Source organism: Pristiophorus japonicus, unplaced genomic scaffold (genome assembly GCF_044704955.1).
Source record: "Pristiophorus japonicus isolate sPriJap1 unplaced genomic scaffold, sPriJap1.hap1 HAP1_SCAFFOLD_1032, whole genome shotgun sequence".
Taxonomy (NCBI): Eukaryota; Metazoa; Chordata; class Chondrichthyes; family Pristiophoridae; genus Pristiophorus; species Pristiophorus japonicus.
Window position 1 is genome coordinate 37,756 of NW_027250683.1, and position 15,653 is coordinate 53,408.

Here is a 15,653-nt window from a genome sequence, read left to right on the forward strand (position 1 = left end):
ACTGGAAGCAATACAGTGGAGGAGGATTTCCTGGAGTGCATAAGGGATGGTTTTCTAGACCAATATGTCGAGGAACCAACTAGGGGGGAGGCCATCTTAGACTGGGTGTTGTGTAATGAGAGAGGATTAATTCGCAATCTCATTGTGCGAGGCCCCTTGGGGAAGAGTGACCATAATATGGTGGAATTCTGCATTAGGATAGAGAATGAAACAGTTAATTCAGAGACCATGGTCCAGAACTTAAAGAAGGGTAACTTTGAAGATATGAGGCGTGAGGGTGGGGTGGATTGACCCATCCACCTCCACGGAGGTGTGTGGGGGGCCTGACCCATCCACCTCCATGGCACGAACCTGGTATTGCAGTACTTCCAGGAACGGTGCAGTGGCTCGAGGCCTTTTGGCTAAGAGCATTGGCGCAGAGTGATCCTTGATGTGTGCAAGGTGACCTCTGGCGTTTGTGATTTGACAAAGAATTGGAAAGATTGGCAACGAAAATTTTTAAAAAAAAAGATATGAGGCGTGAATTGGCTCGGATAGATTGGCGAATGATACTTAAGGGGCTGACTGTGGATGGGCAATGGCAGACATTTAGAGACCACATGGATGAACTACAACAATTATACATTCCTGACTGGCATAAAAATAAAAAAGGGAAGGTGGCTCAACCGTGGCTATCAAGGGAAATCAGGGATAGTATTAAAGCCAAGGAAGTGGCATACAAATTGGCCAGAAATAGCAGCGAACCCGGGGACTGGGAGAAATTTAGAACTCAGCAGAAGAGGACAAAGGGTTTGATTAGGGCAGGGAAAATGGAGTACGAGAAGAAGCTTGCAGGGAACATTAAGGCGGATTGCAAAAGTTTCTATAGATATGTAAAGAGAAAAAGGTTAGTAAAGACAAACGTAGGTCCCCTGCAGTCAGAATCAGGGGAAGTCATAACGGGGAACAAAGAAATGGCAGACCAATTGAACAAGTACTTTGGTTCGGTATTCACTAAGGAGGACACAAACAACTTTCCGGATATAAAAGGGGTCAGAGGGTCTAGTAAGGAGGAGGAACTGAGGGAAATCTTTATTAGTCGGGAAATTGTGTTGGGGAAATTGATGGGATTGAAGGCCGATAAATCCCCAGGGCCTGATGGACTGCATCCTAGAGTACTTAAGGAGGTGGCCTTGGAAATAGCGGATGCATTGACAGTCATTTTCCAACATTCCATTGACTCTGGATCAGTTCCTATTGAGTGGAGGGTAGCCAATGTAATCGCACTTTTTAAAAAAGGAGGGAGAGAGAAAACAGGGAATTGTAGACCGGTCAGCCTGACATCGGTAGTGGGTAAAATGATGGAATCAATTATTAAGGATGTCATAACAGCGCATTTGGAAAAAGGTGACATGATGGGTCCAAGTGATTCACCCGGACCAGACCTGCGCTGTCCCCGGCAGGAAGTTCTCTGATAGCCTGGCACTACTCAGAGATACGATCGCCGACATGCGGGACAGGAGGGTGGACACCTGCTTAATCAGCTTAGACCAGGAGAAGGCCTTTGACAGGATATCGCACACGTACCTGATGGACGTGCTCTCCAAAATGGGGTTTGGGGAGGGTATCCACAATTGGGTCAAACTGCTCTACACAGACATCAGTCGTGCAGTTCTAATCAACGGGTGGGAAACTGAAAGCTTTCCAATCAGATCTGGAGTCAGGCAAGGCTGTCCTCTCTCATCTGTCTTGTTTGTGTGTTGTATCGAGCCCTTTGCCGAGTCCATCAGGAAGGATGCGGGCATTAGAGGGGTGACGATCCCAGGCAGCGGAGGCGCTCAGGTCAAGACCTCCCTGTACATGGACGACGTCGCCGTCTTTTGCTCGGATCAGCAGTCGGTCCGCAGATCGCTCACAATCTGCGACCAGTTTGAACTGGCCTCGGGAGCAAAGGTCAATCGCACCAAGAGCGAGGCCATGCTCTTTGGCCACTGGACCGACCGAGCCTCCATTCCCTTCACCGTCAACCAGATTTCCTGAAGGTGTTGGGAATATGGTTCGGAGCGGACGGGGCGTGCGCCAAAAACTGGGATGAGCGTATTGCCAAGATCAAACAGAAACTGGCATTTTGGGAGCAGCGCTCCCTCTCCATCACAGGCAAGAACCTGGTCATCAGGAGTGAGGTGCTCTCGGGGTTGCTGCACGTGGCACAGGTCTGGCCCATCTCACACTCCTGCACCGCGGCAGTCACCCGGGCCGTCTTCCACTTTGTCTGGAGGTCCACAATGGACCGTGTCCGCAGAGACACGATGTATAAATCTCTGGACAGTGGAGGAAAGGACGTTCCGAACGTGGCCCTCACTTTGTGTGCGGCTGCATCAAGCTGTGCACAGCCCCCCAGTACACAAACACCAAGTGTCACTACGTGCTGAGGTTCTACCTGTCCCCGGTGTTGCGAAGGATGGGTCTGGCCACGCTGCCGCGAAACACCCCCACCAGTTGGACCATGCCTGTCCACCTGTCCTTCGTGGAAAAGTTTTTCAAAAGAAACCCCTTTGACCACAAGGCCATAAAACAGTGGTCAGCACGTAAGGTCCTGGACGCCCTACGAAAGAAGGAGAGGGTGGACCCTGTCGGGTGGTTCCCTGAGCGGACTGTCGAACTCGTTTGGCAGAACGTCTCATCGCCAGAGCTTTCACACAAGCACCAAGACATAGCTTGGTTGGCGGTGAGGAGGGCCTTACCCATCAGAGTGTTCATGCACAGCCGACGCCTCAGCAACACGGCACGGTGCCCCCGGGCCGGCTGTGGGGCGGACGAGACTGTCACCCATCTCCTTCAGGATTGCGCCTTTGCAAGGCAGGTTTGGAAAGAGATGCAGTGGTTGCTGTCGAGGTTCATCCCGAGCAGCTCCGTAACACAGGACTCTGTGCTCTACGGGCTGTTCCCAGGGACACACACCGAGACAGACATCACCTGCTGCTGGAGGGCCATCAACTCGGTCAAAGACGCTCTTTGGTCTTGCCGAAACTTGCTGGTTTTCCAGAGCAAGGAGATGTCCACGTCTGCGTGTTGCAGACTGGCGCAATCCAAGATCCAGGAATACGTGCTGAGAGACGCACTGAAAATTGGTGCAGTCGCCGCAAAGGCACGGTGGGGAAGGGCCACAGTTTAAAGCCCTTCCGCCACGGTAAACCCGGGGGATGGAATCAGTACAAACCCCCCTCGGGCTGTACTTGTAATTTACTTTTTGTGTGCATGGAGCACCAAATCTGTAAACACCAATGTCGCGCCATGTACAATGCAAGGTGTGTTACGAAATGCATGTTTGAAAAGAAAAATGCAAATGTACCGTCACCCATTCCGGGCACTGGATTGTGACACATGAAACGTAATTTGTGTGAATGTACCACAATGTATCCCGTTTATTGGACCGAATTGCACTTGAACGGAAAAACAAGAAATGTAACGAACGGAACTGCCGTCAGCACCCAGATGTATTGTATGGGATTGCTGACCGCAGCTAAATGTACTGAAATGCCATTGAATGTACTGTACAGATTTTTTTATGAATAAAGTATATTTTGAAATTTTAAAAAATGCCTTGGGACGTTTCACTGCGTTCAAGGCGCTATATAAATACAAGTTTTTGTTGTTGCTGTTGTTGTGACGAAGACTCCCGGCCACAAGCTCACACCTCCCTATTGATCTTCCCCTGTGCAAAACTGGAACATTGCTTTTTCAAACACGTCAGATTCTGAATTAGTTTTCACATGAAGATTTGACAAACATTTACTTCACAGGCAATAAATATACATCGCGATTATATTTGCGGAAAACTTTCCCTGGCCCGAAGGCATGTGACTGAGGGAGCTTTGATTTCCTTTTAAGGGCAATATGCAAATAAGGACGGCATCTTCTGTGTTACTGCAGTGTTTTCACAAGGGATATATCATTAGACATTGCAATATTTTAGCAGAATGGACATGTCAAAGCAGCAGCACTTTGTGAAAAGGGACATTATGATTTTTTATACATGAGTCGTTGAGACGTTAAGAGGCAGCGGATGATGTCGGGAGGCAGTTGTGTGCGAAAATCAAGCATACTTACCTGGCAGGGGAGTAACCATGATCAAGAAGGTGGTTCTCCCAGGACGAGGCTAGCCCATTGCACTTCGGGTGTGCTGACGCCTGCGATGTCCCCAAATGCGGGATACTCGACTGCAAAATTTGTGGTAGTGGGGGACTGCGTTCGCGCTCTCCCCTGGCTTTGCAATTAATATCAGAATTAGCAACATCTCCGTTTCTAAGTTCATTATCTATTCATCAGTCTTAACCTAGGCTTCAACTCCAGCAGCTATATTTCATTGCCAACAGAGGCGCGGATAAAAATGGCCACTAACCCTGCGAAGTATGAGACGTTAAGAGGCCATCACAAAACTCTCCGAGTCCAAGTGTTGCTTCCTCCATTCCGACCAACTGCCGCATATCAGCATCCACACACAGTCCAACAGGGGACGACGGACAACTCGTGTGGGACTGTGCTGTCATACACACACTATCCAACAGGCGGACAATATTTCACGTTTAATACATCACATTTCACTGGCTTTAAGATCTCCCTTGGATCTCGGGGACCACAATTCCACACAGTACGGAAGCTATGGTCTCAGCAGAACATCACGCACTTTCACTTGCTTTAGCCACATAGTTCATTCAGCTTTCTTCACTGCTACTTTGGACAAATTGCTTGGGCATTTTCAGCGTTAAATCAACTGCAACCCACAAATCTCTTTCAATTCATCTGTCGCTATCTTAGCACACTTATTTTGGATCAGCTCGCTGATTGGCGCGTGGGCACACACAGCGGGAGCGACGAGGTCGGGGCGAAGGGGCGGTAAGAGACTGTGGAGGGACGTGATCGGGGACCAGGAGAGGCCTGAGTTCGGTGACAGGGGCCCAGGGACAGCACGGGGCCAGCCCACACTGCGGTATAAAAAGGGAGGGAGAGACAAAGAGGGGAATTATAGACCGGTTAGCCTGACATCAGTGCTGGGGAAAATGTTGCAATCATTTATTAAGGATGAAATAGCAGCGCATTTGGAAAGCAGTGACAGGATCGGTCCAAGTCAGCACGGATTTAGGAAAGGGAAATCATGCTTGACAAATCTTATGGAATTTTTTGAGGATGTAACTAGTAGAGTGGACAAGGCAGAACCAGTGGATGTGGTGTATTTGGACTTTCAAAAGGCTTTTGACAAGGTCCCATTGGTGTGTAAAATCAAAGCACGTGGTATTGGGGGTAATATACTGACGTGGATAGACGACTGGTTGGCAGAGAGTCGGGATAAACGGGTCCTTTTCAGAATGGCAGGCAGTGACTAGTGGGGTGCCGCAGGGCTCAGTGCTGGGACCCCAGCTCTTTACAGTATACATTAATGATTTGGATGAAGGAATTGAGTGTAATATCTACAACTTTGCAGATGACACTAAACTGGGTGGCGGTGTGAGCTGTGAGGAGGACGCTAAGAGGCTGCAGGGTGACTTGGACAGGTTCGGTGAGTGGGCAAATGCATGGCAGATGCAGTATAATGTGGATAAATGTGAGCTTATCCACTTTGGGGGCAAAAACACGAAGGCAGAATATTATCTGAATGGTGACAGATTAGGAAAAAGGGAGGTGCAACGAGACCTGGGTGTCATGGTTCTTTAGTCATTGAAGGTTGGTAAACAGGTGCAGCATGCGGTAAAGAAGGCAAATGGTATGTTGGCCTTCATAGCTCGGGGATTTGAGTATAGGAGCAGGGAGGTCTTACTGCAGTTGTACAGGGCCTTGGCGAGGCCTCACCTGGAATATCGTGTTCAGTTTTGGTCTCCTAATCTGAGGAAGGACGTTCTTGCTATTGAGGGAGTGCAGCGAAGATTCACCAGACTGATTAAAACATTAAAAAAAAAGACTGGCGCAATCCAGTCTGCAAAAGGCTTCTCGGCCTTTTGGCTAAGATCATGCGTAACTGACCTGACAGGGGAGTAACCATGACCCCCAACGTGGTTCTCCCTGGATCAGGAAGGTGATTCTCCTATGCTTTTTGGAAATAAGAGGTGTGTGGCGGGCCTGATCCATCCACCTTCATGGCACGAACTTGGTATTGCAGTACTTCCAGGAACGGTGCGACGGAACTGCTCGGGATGAACCTCGACAGCAACCACTCCATCTCTTTCCAGACCTGCGTCGCAAAGGCGCAATCCTGAAGTAGGTGGGTGACAGTCTCGTCCGCCCCGCAGCCGACTCGGGGGCACCGTGCCGTGCTGTTGAGACGCCGGCTGTGCATGAACGCTCTGACGGGTAAGGCCCTCCTCACCGCCAACCAAGCTACATCTTGGTGCTTGTGTGAAAGCTCTGGCGATGAGACGTTCTGCCAAACGAGTTCGACAGTCCGCACAGGGAACCACCCGACAGGGTCCACCCTCTCCTTCTTTCGTAGGGCGTCCAGGACCTTACGTGCTGACCACTGTTTTATGGCTTTGTGGTCAAAGGGGTTTTTTTGTGAAAAACTTTTCCACGAAGGACAGGTGGACAGGCATGGTCCAGCTGGTGGGGGCGTTTCGCGGCAGCATGGCCAGACCCATCCTTCGCAACACCGGGGACAGGTAGAACCTCAGCACATAGTGACACTTGGTGTTTGTGTACTGGGGGTCTGTGCACAGCTTGATGCAGCCTCACACAAAGGTGGCAATCAGGATGAGGGCCACGTTCGGAACATCCTTTCCTCCACTGTCCAGAGATTTGTACATTGTGTCTCTGCGGACACGGTCCATTTTGGACCTCCAGACAAAGTGGAAGACGGCCCGGGTGACTGCCGCGGCACAGGAGCGAGAGATGGGCCAGACCTGTGCCACGTGCAGCAACCCCGAGAGCACCTCACTCCTGATGACCAGGTTCTTTCCTGCCAGGGAGAGGAAGCGCAGCTTCCACCATCCCAGTTTTTGCTTCACTTTGGCGATACACTCTTCCCAGTTTTTGGCGCACACCCCATCCGCTCCGAACCATATTCCCAACACCTTCAGGTAATCTGGCTTCACGGTGAAGGGAATAAAGGATCCGTCGGCCCAGTTGCCAAAGAGCATGGCCTCGCTCTTGCTGCGATTGACCTTTGCTCCCGAGGCCAGTTCAAACTGGTCGCAGATTGTGAGCAATCTGCGGATCCGAGCAAAAGATGGCTACGTCGTCCATGTATAGGGTGGTCTTGCCCTGAGCGCCTCTGCTGCCTGGGATCGTCACCCCTCTAATGCCCGCATCCTTCCTGATGGACCCGGCAAAGGACTCGATACAACACACAAACAAGAGAGACGAGAGAGGACAGCCTTGCCTGACTCCAGATCTGACCGAAAAGCTTTCAGTTTCCCACCCGTTGATTAGAACTGCACGACTGATGTCTCTGTAGAGCAGTTGGATCCAATTGCGGATACCCTCCCCAAACCCCATTTTGGAGAGCACGTCCATCAGGTACGTGTGCGATATCCTGTCAAAGGCCTTCTCCTGGTCTAAGCTGATTAAGCAGGTGTCCACCCCACTGTCCCGCACGTAGGCGATCGTATCCCTGAGTAGCGCCAGGCTATCAGAGATCTTCCTGCCGGGGACAGCGCAGGTCTGGTCCGGGTGAATCACCAGCTCAAGAGCAGACTTGACCCTGTTGGCGATGACCTTTGACAGGATCTTGTAGTCCACATTGAGCAGCGAAATAGGTCGCCAGCTTTTGATTTCCTCCCTCTCCCCCTTCTGCTTGTAGATGAGGGTGATGATTGCTTTCCTCATTGATTCTGACATACTACCAGCCAGAAGCATACCCCCGTACACTTCCAGCCGGTCTGGGCCCATCCAGTCCCACAGAGCCGAATACAACTCGACCGGTAAGCCGTCGCTTCCGGGAGTTTTAATCGTCGCAAGGGACCGGACGGTCTTTGTCATCTTGTCCAGAGTTAGCGGGTGGTCCAGACTCTCCTGCTCACTGTCGTTTAGGACCTCCGAAATAGACGACAGGAACGACTGGGAGGCCACGCGGTCTGTGGGCTTGACGTCATACAGCCTGGCATAGAAGGATTTGCTGATCCTCAGCATGTCAGGCTGCGAAGACGTCACAGAACCGTCTTCTTCCTTTAGGCTGGTGATCACAGAGCTCCCCCTGTGTACCTTTTGGAAGAAGAAGCGCGAACACGTCTCATCCTACTAGACGGAGCAGACTCTGGAGCGGAAGATAATCTTGGAGGACTCTGAGGCAAAGAGCGAGGCTTGCTGGCCCTTCACCTCTTCGAGTTCCTCCGCGACATCGACCCTCATCGACTGCAGCAGGAGCAGGTTTTGCACGCTCTTCTGGAGTTGGGACAATTCCCTCTGTCTCCCTCTCACCTCCTGAACACCTTTGAGGATGAAGAACCTCTTGATGTTTGTCTTGATTGTTTCCCACCAGTGCATCGGGGAATCGCAGAGGGGTTTTACGGTTCTCCAACCTTTGTAATCCCTCTTGAGTTCTTCCACGTTTTCCGGAGTCAACATTTTCATGTTCAGCTTCCATATCCCTCTGCCAACTTTCTGGTTTTCCTGTGGGCGACAGTCGGCCAGTAGGAGGCAGTGGTCAGAGAAGAACACCGGCGTGACGTCGGTGGATCTGACCTTGAGCGTGTGGGACACAAACAGGAAGTCTATTCTGGAACGGACGGACCCGTCTGGTCTCGACCAGGTGTATCTGAGCGGTGCTCCGACTGCAGGGTTGCTGAAGACGTCGCACAGCTTGGCATCTTTTACCGCGTCCATCAGGAGTTTGGATGTGGCGTCCAGTTTGCTGTCGGCTCTGCTGGATCGTCCAGCCGCATCGATGATGCAGTTGAAGTCACCGCCCAGAATGACCGGCCTGGACGTTGCCAGCAGCAGTGGGAGCTGCTGGAAGAGGGCCAGCCGCTCGCTTCTGAGAGGTGAGGCATACACGTTAATTAGCCTTAGAGGGGAATTTATGTACATTACGTCTGCTACGAGGAGGCGGCCGCCCACCACCTCCTTAACTTCGGTGATGGGGAAGTGGCCTCCCCGCAGCAGAATGCCCAGGCCGGAAGCCCGGCTGTCGTTGCCTCCTGACCATATGGATGGTCCATGGGCCCACCATCGTGACCACTGCCGGTAACTGCTGAAGTGCGGCAGCCCGCACTCCTGCAAGAACAGCAGGTCCGCTTTGACCTTGGCGAGGTACCCCAAGGTGGAAACACATCGCGTAGTGGATTTTACGCTACGCACGTCAATAGATGCTATTTTTAAATCCATGTTTAAGTTACAGGTTGCAGTTCAAAACATTTACATTTTAAATAAACTGTCCTTTACGTTGGAGACCTGCCCAGTGGCCGGTTCCTGCATACATAGATTTTCACTGTAAAAGTCTACTTCACCTGGGCTGGCATACTGGTCGTCCTCTGCCGTGGGAGTGTTTCGACCAGGGGACTGATGTCGTGTTGTCAGAAAGTCCGATATGTCCTCTGCACTGTCCTCGCCTGGTGTTGGTGGTTCCCTCTTTTCATCAGTCGCAGCGATCTCGAGCTGGTGTGCTTCGATCGCTGTGTCGCTCCCGGTATTCCAGAGGTGGGGTGTGCTGGGCACTTCGCTGCTCCCGTTGTCCCGGAGCTGGTCTGCATTGGTCGCTTCTTCGCTCCCGGTGTTCCGGAGCTCGTGTGCGCTGAGCGCTTCGCTGCTCCCGGGTTCCCGGAGCGAGGCTGTGCCGGTCACTTCACTGCTCCCGGTCGCCTGTGGCTGTGGGTTGGCGTATTGACTCTTGTTTTGGTGGCGGTATCGAGGGGCTTTGTCTCGCCTTTCCTCATCAGACGAGCTGCCGTCGCTGCTGTCTGTCGTGGACGTTAGCCGCCTCTTCCCTGTCGTTCCCGCAGGGGCCCTTGCTCGCCTGTTCCCCTTACGCTTGCGGGCCTTTTTCTTGATGGTCTCCCATCCCGCTTCATCGTCCGCTGTCTCCTCGTTCCTGGACTCGGTGCGATGGGGGAGAGCTTCGCTGCTGGCTGCTGGTGTCTCGCAGCTCGCCATGGCAGGCTTCTCTTCCTCACCGACTTGTTCCGAGTCCACGAGGGCGGTTGCTTCTTTGCCCAGGGCGTTGGTCGGGGGGAGGGTGTGGGTCTCCTCTGGAGCGTTGTGTTCCTCAGCTTCCTCCTCCTCTGGTGTAATGTTCTTTGCTGCCTGCACATAACTGAAGTTGTGTTTGGGGCAGTTTTTGTAAAGGTGCCCAGCCAGACCACAGAGGTTGCAGCACTTGGTCTCCTTACAGTCCTTTGTCTGGTGGCCTTCGTTCTTGCAGTTTCAGCAGATGAGAGTTTTGCAGCTTGCCGCCACATGGCCTGCCTTCCCGCAGGTGTGGCACACATTGGGCTGGCCAGCGTACACCATGTAGCCCCGACTTCCTCCGATGGCGAAGCTGGAGGGGGGGTGCAGGATGGTTCCGCTGGCGTCCACCTTCATGGTGACCTGGATCTGGTGCTTGCTGGTCCATATCCCGTGCAAGTCTTTCTGGTCGCTGCTGTTTCCTGCCCCATCGACATACCTGGCGGGAAAGTCAACACATCAATGACTGGGATGTGGGGGTTGTACACCTGCACTGTGATAGTGCGTCGTCTCTGCAACGGGAGGGTGAACAGTGGCTCCCAAGTCAGCACTGAGCGCAGCGGTTCACTCGCCTCCTTCAGTCCCTTCAGGAACTTCAGGCAGAGGGCGACGGTTCTGAAGGTCACATCAAAGTAACCTCTCTTCGGGAGGTCCTGCAAGGCCAAGATGTCGCCGACTTTCATGCCACATGTTCTGATAGGTCCTTACTACACAGTATGAATACACACCAGGCCCATGCTTGAGAGAAGGTCAGTCTGTGACCTGTCCTTTATTCCTTTGCACTCAAGTGATGAAGGTGGGTGGAGCTTCCCCTTTTATACCTGAAGGTCCAGGTTAGGAGTGTCTCCCACCTAGTGGTCAGTGTTCTCACGGTGTACAACTTAGGTCAGTTTATACATGGGTTACAATTCTGGTTGAATACATGACATCACCTCCCCCACAAAGTCTTATTGGGATCACAGGTTGAGTCTCTCTGGTGGTTTACGCTCCCTTGTAGAGCGCCTGAGTTGGGGCTCCGGTTGTTGGGCGCTGGCCTGAGTGTCTGCTGTTTGCAGTGCCTCAGGCCTGTCCGGACTGCCCACAGTGACTGGGCTCTCCTCCCTTTGGTTCCGGTATTCGGTCACCTGTGGTGGAGTGAACTCGATATCGTGTTCTTCCTCTGCTTCTTCTATGGGGTTGCTGAACTTCCTTTTTGTTTGATCCACATGTTTGCGGCAGATTTGTCCATTGGTAAGTTTAACTGCCAGAATCCTATTTCCCTCTTTGGCAACCACAGTGCCTGCGAGCCATTTGGGCCCTGCAGCATAGTTGAGGACAAAAACAGGATCATTGACATCAATACATCGCGCCCTCGCATTCCTGTCATGGTAGTGATATTGTGACTGGCGCCTGCTCTCGACAATTTATTTCGTGGTGGGGTGTATAAGGGATAATCGGGTTTTGAGCGTCCTTTTCATTAGTAGCTCTGCGGATGGAACCCCTGTGAGCGAGTGTGGTCGGGATCTATAGGCCAACAGGAGGCGTGATAAGCGGGTTTGTAGGGAACCCCCTTGGAATCTGAGCATTCCCTGATGGATTATCTGCACTGCTCGTTCTGCCTGGCCGTTTGAGGCCGGCTTGAATGGTGCCGTTCTAACATGGTTAATTCCATTGCCTGCCATGAAGTCCTGGAATTCCGTGCTTCTGAAGCACGGGCCATTGTCACTGACCAAGATGTCCGGCAGACCGTGGGCGGCGAACATTGCCCGTAGACTTTCTACCGTGGCAGAGGATGTGCTTGAATTTAAAATGTCACACTCGATCCATTTGGAGTAGGCGTCTACTACAACCAAAAACATTTTCCCCATGAAAGGACCTGCGTAGTCCACATGGATGCGTGACCAAGGCTTGGCGGGCCATGGCCAGGGGCTAAGGGGGGCTTCCCTGGGCGCATGGCCCAGCTGGGCACACGTGTTGCACCTGCGAACACAAAGTTCCAGATCTGCGTCTATCCCTGGCCACCAAATGTGTGACCTGGCAATTGCCTTCATCGTGACAATGCCCGGGTGCCCATTGTGGAGTTCTCTGATGAACACCTCTCTGCCCATCTGGGGCATGACTACGCGGTTTCCCCACAGTAGGCAATCAGCCTGAATCGAGAGTTCATCCTTGCGCCTGTGAAATGGTTTAAATTTCTCAGGGCATGCCCTGTATGTGGCTGCCCAGTCCCCATTCAGGACACATTTCTTGACTAGAGACAATAGCGGGTCTCTATTTGTCCAGACTTTAATCTGACGGGCTGTCACGGGTGAGCCTTCGCTTCCGAAAGCTTCAACAGCCATGACCATCTCAGCACCATGCTCTGTAGCCCCCTCAGTGGTGGTTAGTGGGAGCCTGCTGAGTGCATCGGCGCAGTTTTCGGTGCCCGGTCTGTGCCGAATTGTGTAGTCATAGGCAGCTAACGTGAGTGCCCACCTCTGTATGCGGGCCGATGCGTTTGCATTTATGGCCTTGTTGTCGGCCAAAAGGGACGTTAAGGGTTTGTGATCTGTCTCCACCTCAAATTTCCTGCCAAACAGGTACTGGTGCATTTTCTTTACCACATATACATATGCGAGCGCCTCCTTTTCTACCATCCCGTAGCCCCTTTCTGCCTGGGACAGACTCCTGGAGGCATAAGCTACAGGCTGTAACTGACCCCTGGCATTGACATGCTGCAACACACACCCGACACCATAGGACGACGCATCGCACGTTAACACAAGTTTCTTACATGCGTCATATAGCGTTAACAGATTGTTGGAACATAATAAATTGCGTGCTCTATTAAAAGCCCTTTCCTGGCTGTCCCCCTAGATCCTTTCACGACCTTTGCGTAGGAGCACGTGTAGCGGCTCCAGCAGCGTGCTCAATTTGGGAAGAAAGTTACCAAAATAGTTCAGGAGCCCCAGGAACGAACGCAGCTCCGTCGTATTACCTGGTCTGGGTGCTCTCTGGATTGCTTCTGTCTTGGATGCAGTAGGGCTGATCCCGTCTGCTGCTACCCTCATCCCCAGGAATTCTACCTCTGGAGCTAGGAAGACGCACTTCGCCTTTTTCAGTCGCAGACCTACCCGGTCCAGTCTGCGTAGCAGCTCCTCCAGGTTGTCGAGTTGTTCTTCAGTATCGTAACCCGTAATGAGGATGTCGTCCTGAAAAACTACCGTCCCTGGAATCGACTTGAGGAGGCTTTCCATATTTCGTTGGAAGATCGTGGCATCTCTGTCCCAACCATTCCTTAACACAGTACCTCTCGTCTGCTCGTGTGGTCTAAATCCCAGTTTCTTGTCGCCATTGATACGTCCTTACTACACAGTATAAATGCACACGAGGCCCATGCTTGAGAGAAGGTCAGTCTGTGACCTGTCCTTTATTCCTTAGCACTCAAGTGATGAAGGTGGGTGGAGCTTCCCCTTTTATACCTGAAGGTCCAGGTTAGGAGTGTCTCCCACCTAGTGGTCATTGTTCTCACGGTGTACAACTTAGGTCAGTTTATACATGGGTTACAATGCTGGTTGAATACATGACATGTTCCAAGCAGGATTTTCTTCACGAAAAGGTCCCGGTTGATCCTATCCAATCAATCCTATCCAATCAGTCCTCGCAGCTACGATTCTCCATTCCAGGCAGCATCCTTGTAAATCTCCTCTGCACCCTCTCCAGTTCAATCACGTCCTTCCTATAATACGGCAACCAGAACTGCTGCAGTACTCCAGCTGTGGCCGAACCAGAGTATTATACAATTTAAGCATAACTTCCCTGCTCTTGCATTCTATGCCTCGGTCAATAGAGGCAAGCATTCCATATGCCTTCTGAACAACCTTATCCACCTGGCCTGCTATTTTCAGGGAATCTGTGGACCAATGGTGGAGCTTTGGAGGCGTGGCCTATTCACTTGGAGCTCTGTTGCTGTGAGAGAAGGAACTCCCTGCTGTTGCTCCTGCCTGGAAAGCCTGGAGAGAGCCCTGTGAAACAGCCCAGGAAGAGGAGGAGGGGGCTTTCTTCAATTCAACATCCATCCAGAGGGAGAGGAGGAGAGCAGAAAATTCAACAACCTTTAATACTGCTGCAGAGAGTTGGAGAGAGGGGGAAAAAAGAACAACTATCCAGTGTGGAAGGAGGGAGAAACTTCATCAACCAAAGGTGGGTGTGTTTTGGTGCATTCCCCTAAAGACTTTGTTGTATCGGTGGGGGGAGGAAAGAAGACTTGCTAGAGGGCCGGAACATCGCGGGGTGTGTGTGTGTGTGGAAGTGTGTGTGGGGGTCTTGCTTACAGCTTGGCCCCACACACCACTGAAGCACCCCTCCCCCATTGCCTAGCCTGGGATAGCTGGAGCTACCTGGCTGAAGAATCATTAATCACCCTATTTAACATCGTTGGGAGTGTGTGCCTGGGTGGCTCCAGCTTCCCCAGGTGAAGACATCTTCTCCCCCCACCCGAAGACCTTCCTAAAGACTGTGTCTTGTTTTTCCATCATCTGGGGAGTGCACCCCAAGAAACACCCACCCATCGCTGTGAGGGGAGACCTGCCCTCGCAGCTTCCCTCTTTCCCACCCCGCCTCACTCTTTCTCTCTCTCTCTGTCTCTCCCCTCTCTCTCTGAGAGCCCTTTCCTCCTAATTGAAAAAACAATTAAGACAACTGAGCAGAGGGAGCAAGGCCCCTCCCCAATTGTCAACGAGGGGAGAGGTGTGCCTCATTGAGAGCTCCTCTGCTCATACACTTAAACGAGGCCAATTTAAGAACATTAAGGCCTGTGACTTTGGGGTGGGTGTAGCCCTTAAAGGGACCCCGTGATGGCGACCCCATCCACGCCGGTGGCAGGGCCAGCTAAGACGTACGCGCAGGCAGCGTCCACATCCACGGCGCCTCCTGCGCCTCCTGCTGCCCTGCCACCGTTCAGATTTATAACAAAAAAACACGGGGTCAAGAGCTACACTCACCCCACAATGAGCATCGAGGAGTGCGTGCGGGCGATGGCTGGGGTAGTCGGCCCCTCGGCCATTGTCGCAGCCTCCAAGATGTCTGGGAAGGCAGTATTCTTCCTGGGGTCGGAGCGGGCGGTGTCCCTGGCCCTTGAAAAGGGACTCACGGTGGGCGGGACGTTCCTGCCGGTGGACCCTCTCGAGGCCGCCGCGCAGAGTGTCATCCTTTCAAACGTCCCGCCCTTTGTTCCCGCTGAGCTTCTCCTCCCTCACCTACACCAACTGGGGGAGGTAAGGTCGGGGATCAACCCCATACCGCTCGGCCTCAGGGAGAGCAGTCTGCGCCATGTGTTCTCCTTCCGCCGCCAGCTCTTTGTCCGGCTGGCACGGGAGGAGACGACGGAGGGTAATTTTAATGTGGTGCACGAGGGGACTGCGTACCGCGTCTTCTGGACGTCGGACGGCGTGCGGTGCCATGCCTGTAGGGAGGTGGGGCATGTTCGCAAGAACTGCCCCGCCTCCAAGGCCGCCAAACCACCGAAGGCGGCCAAGGCTGGCGCTGCCGCCACCCCTCCCTCTAGT

At 52.5% G+C, this 15,653-nt stretch overlaps 1 non-coding gene and 1 pseudogene across 1 annotated transcript; both read left to right on the forward strand.

Annotated features, from left to right (window-relative positions):
* The first annotated feature begins 4,081 nt into the window (after positions 1–4,081).
* LOC139241308 (U1 spliceosomal RNA) lies at positions 4,082–4,245 on the forward strand. The gene has a single exon (XR_011588840.1). It is a non-coding gene; the product is annotated as a U1 spliceosomal RNA (small nuclear RNA).
* Positions 4,246–5,956: 1,711 nt separating this feature from the next.
* Positions 5,957–6,158, forward strand: LOC139241309 (U2 spliceosomal RNA; annotated as a pseudogene).
* The last annotated feature ends 9,495 nt before the right edge of the window (positions 6,159–15,653 follow it).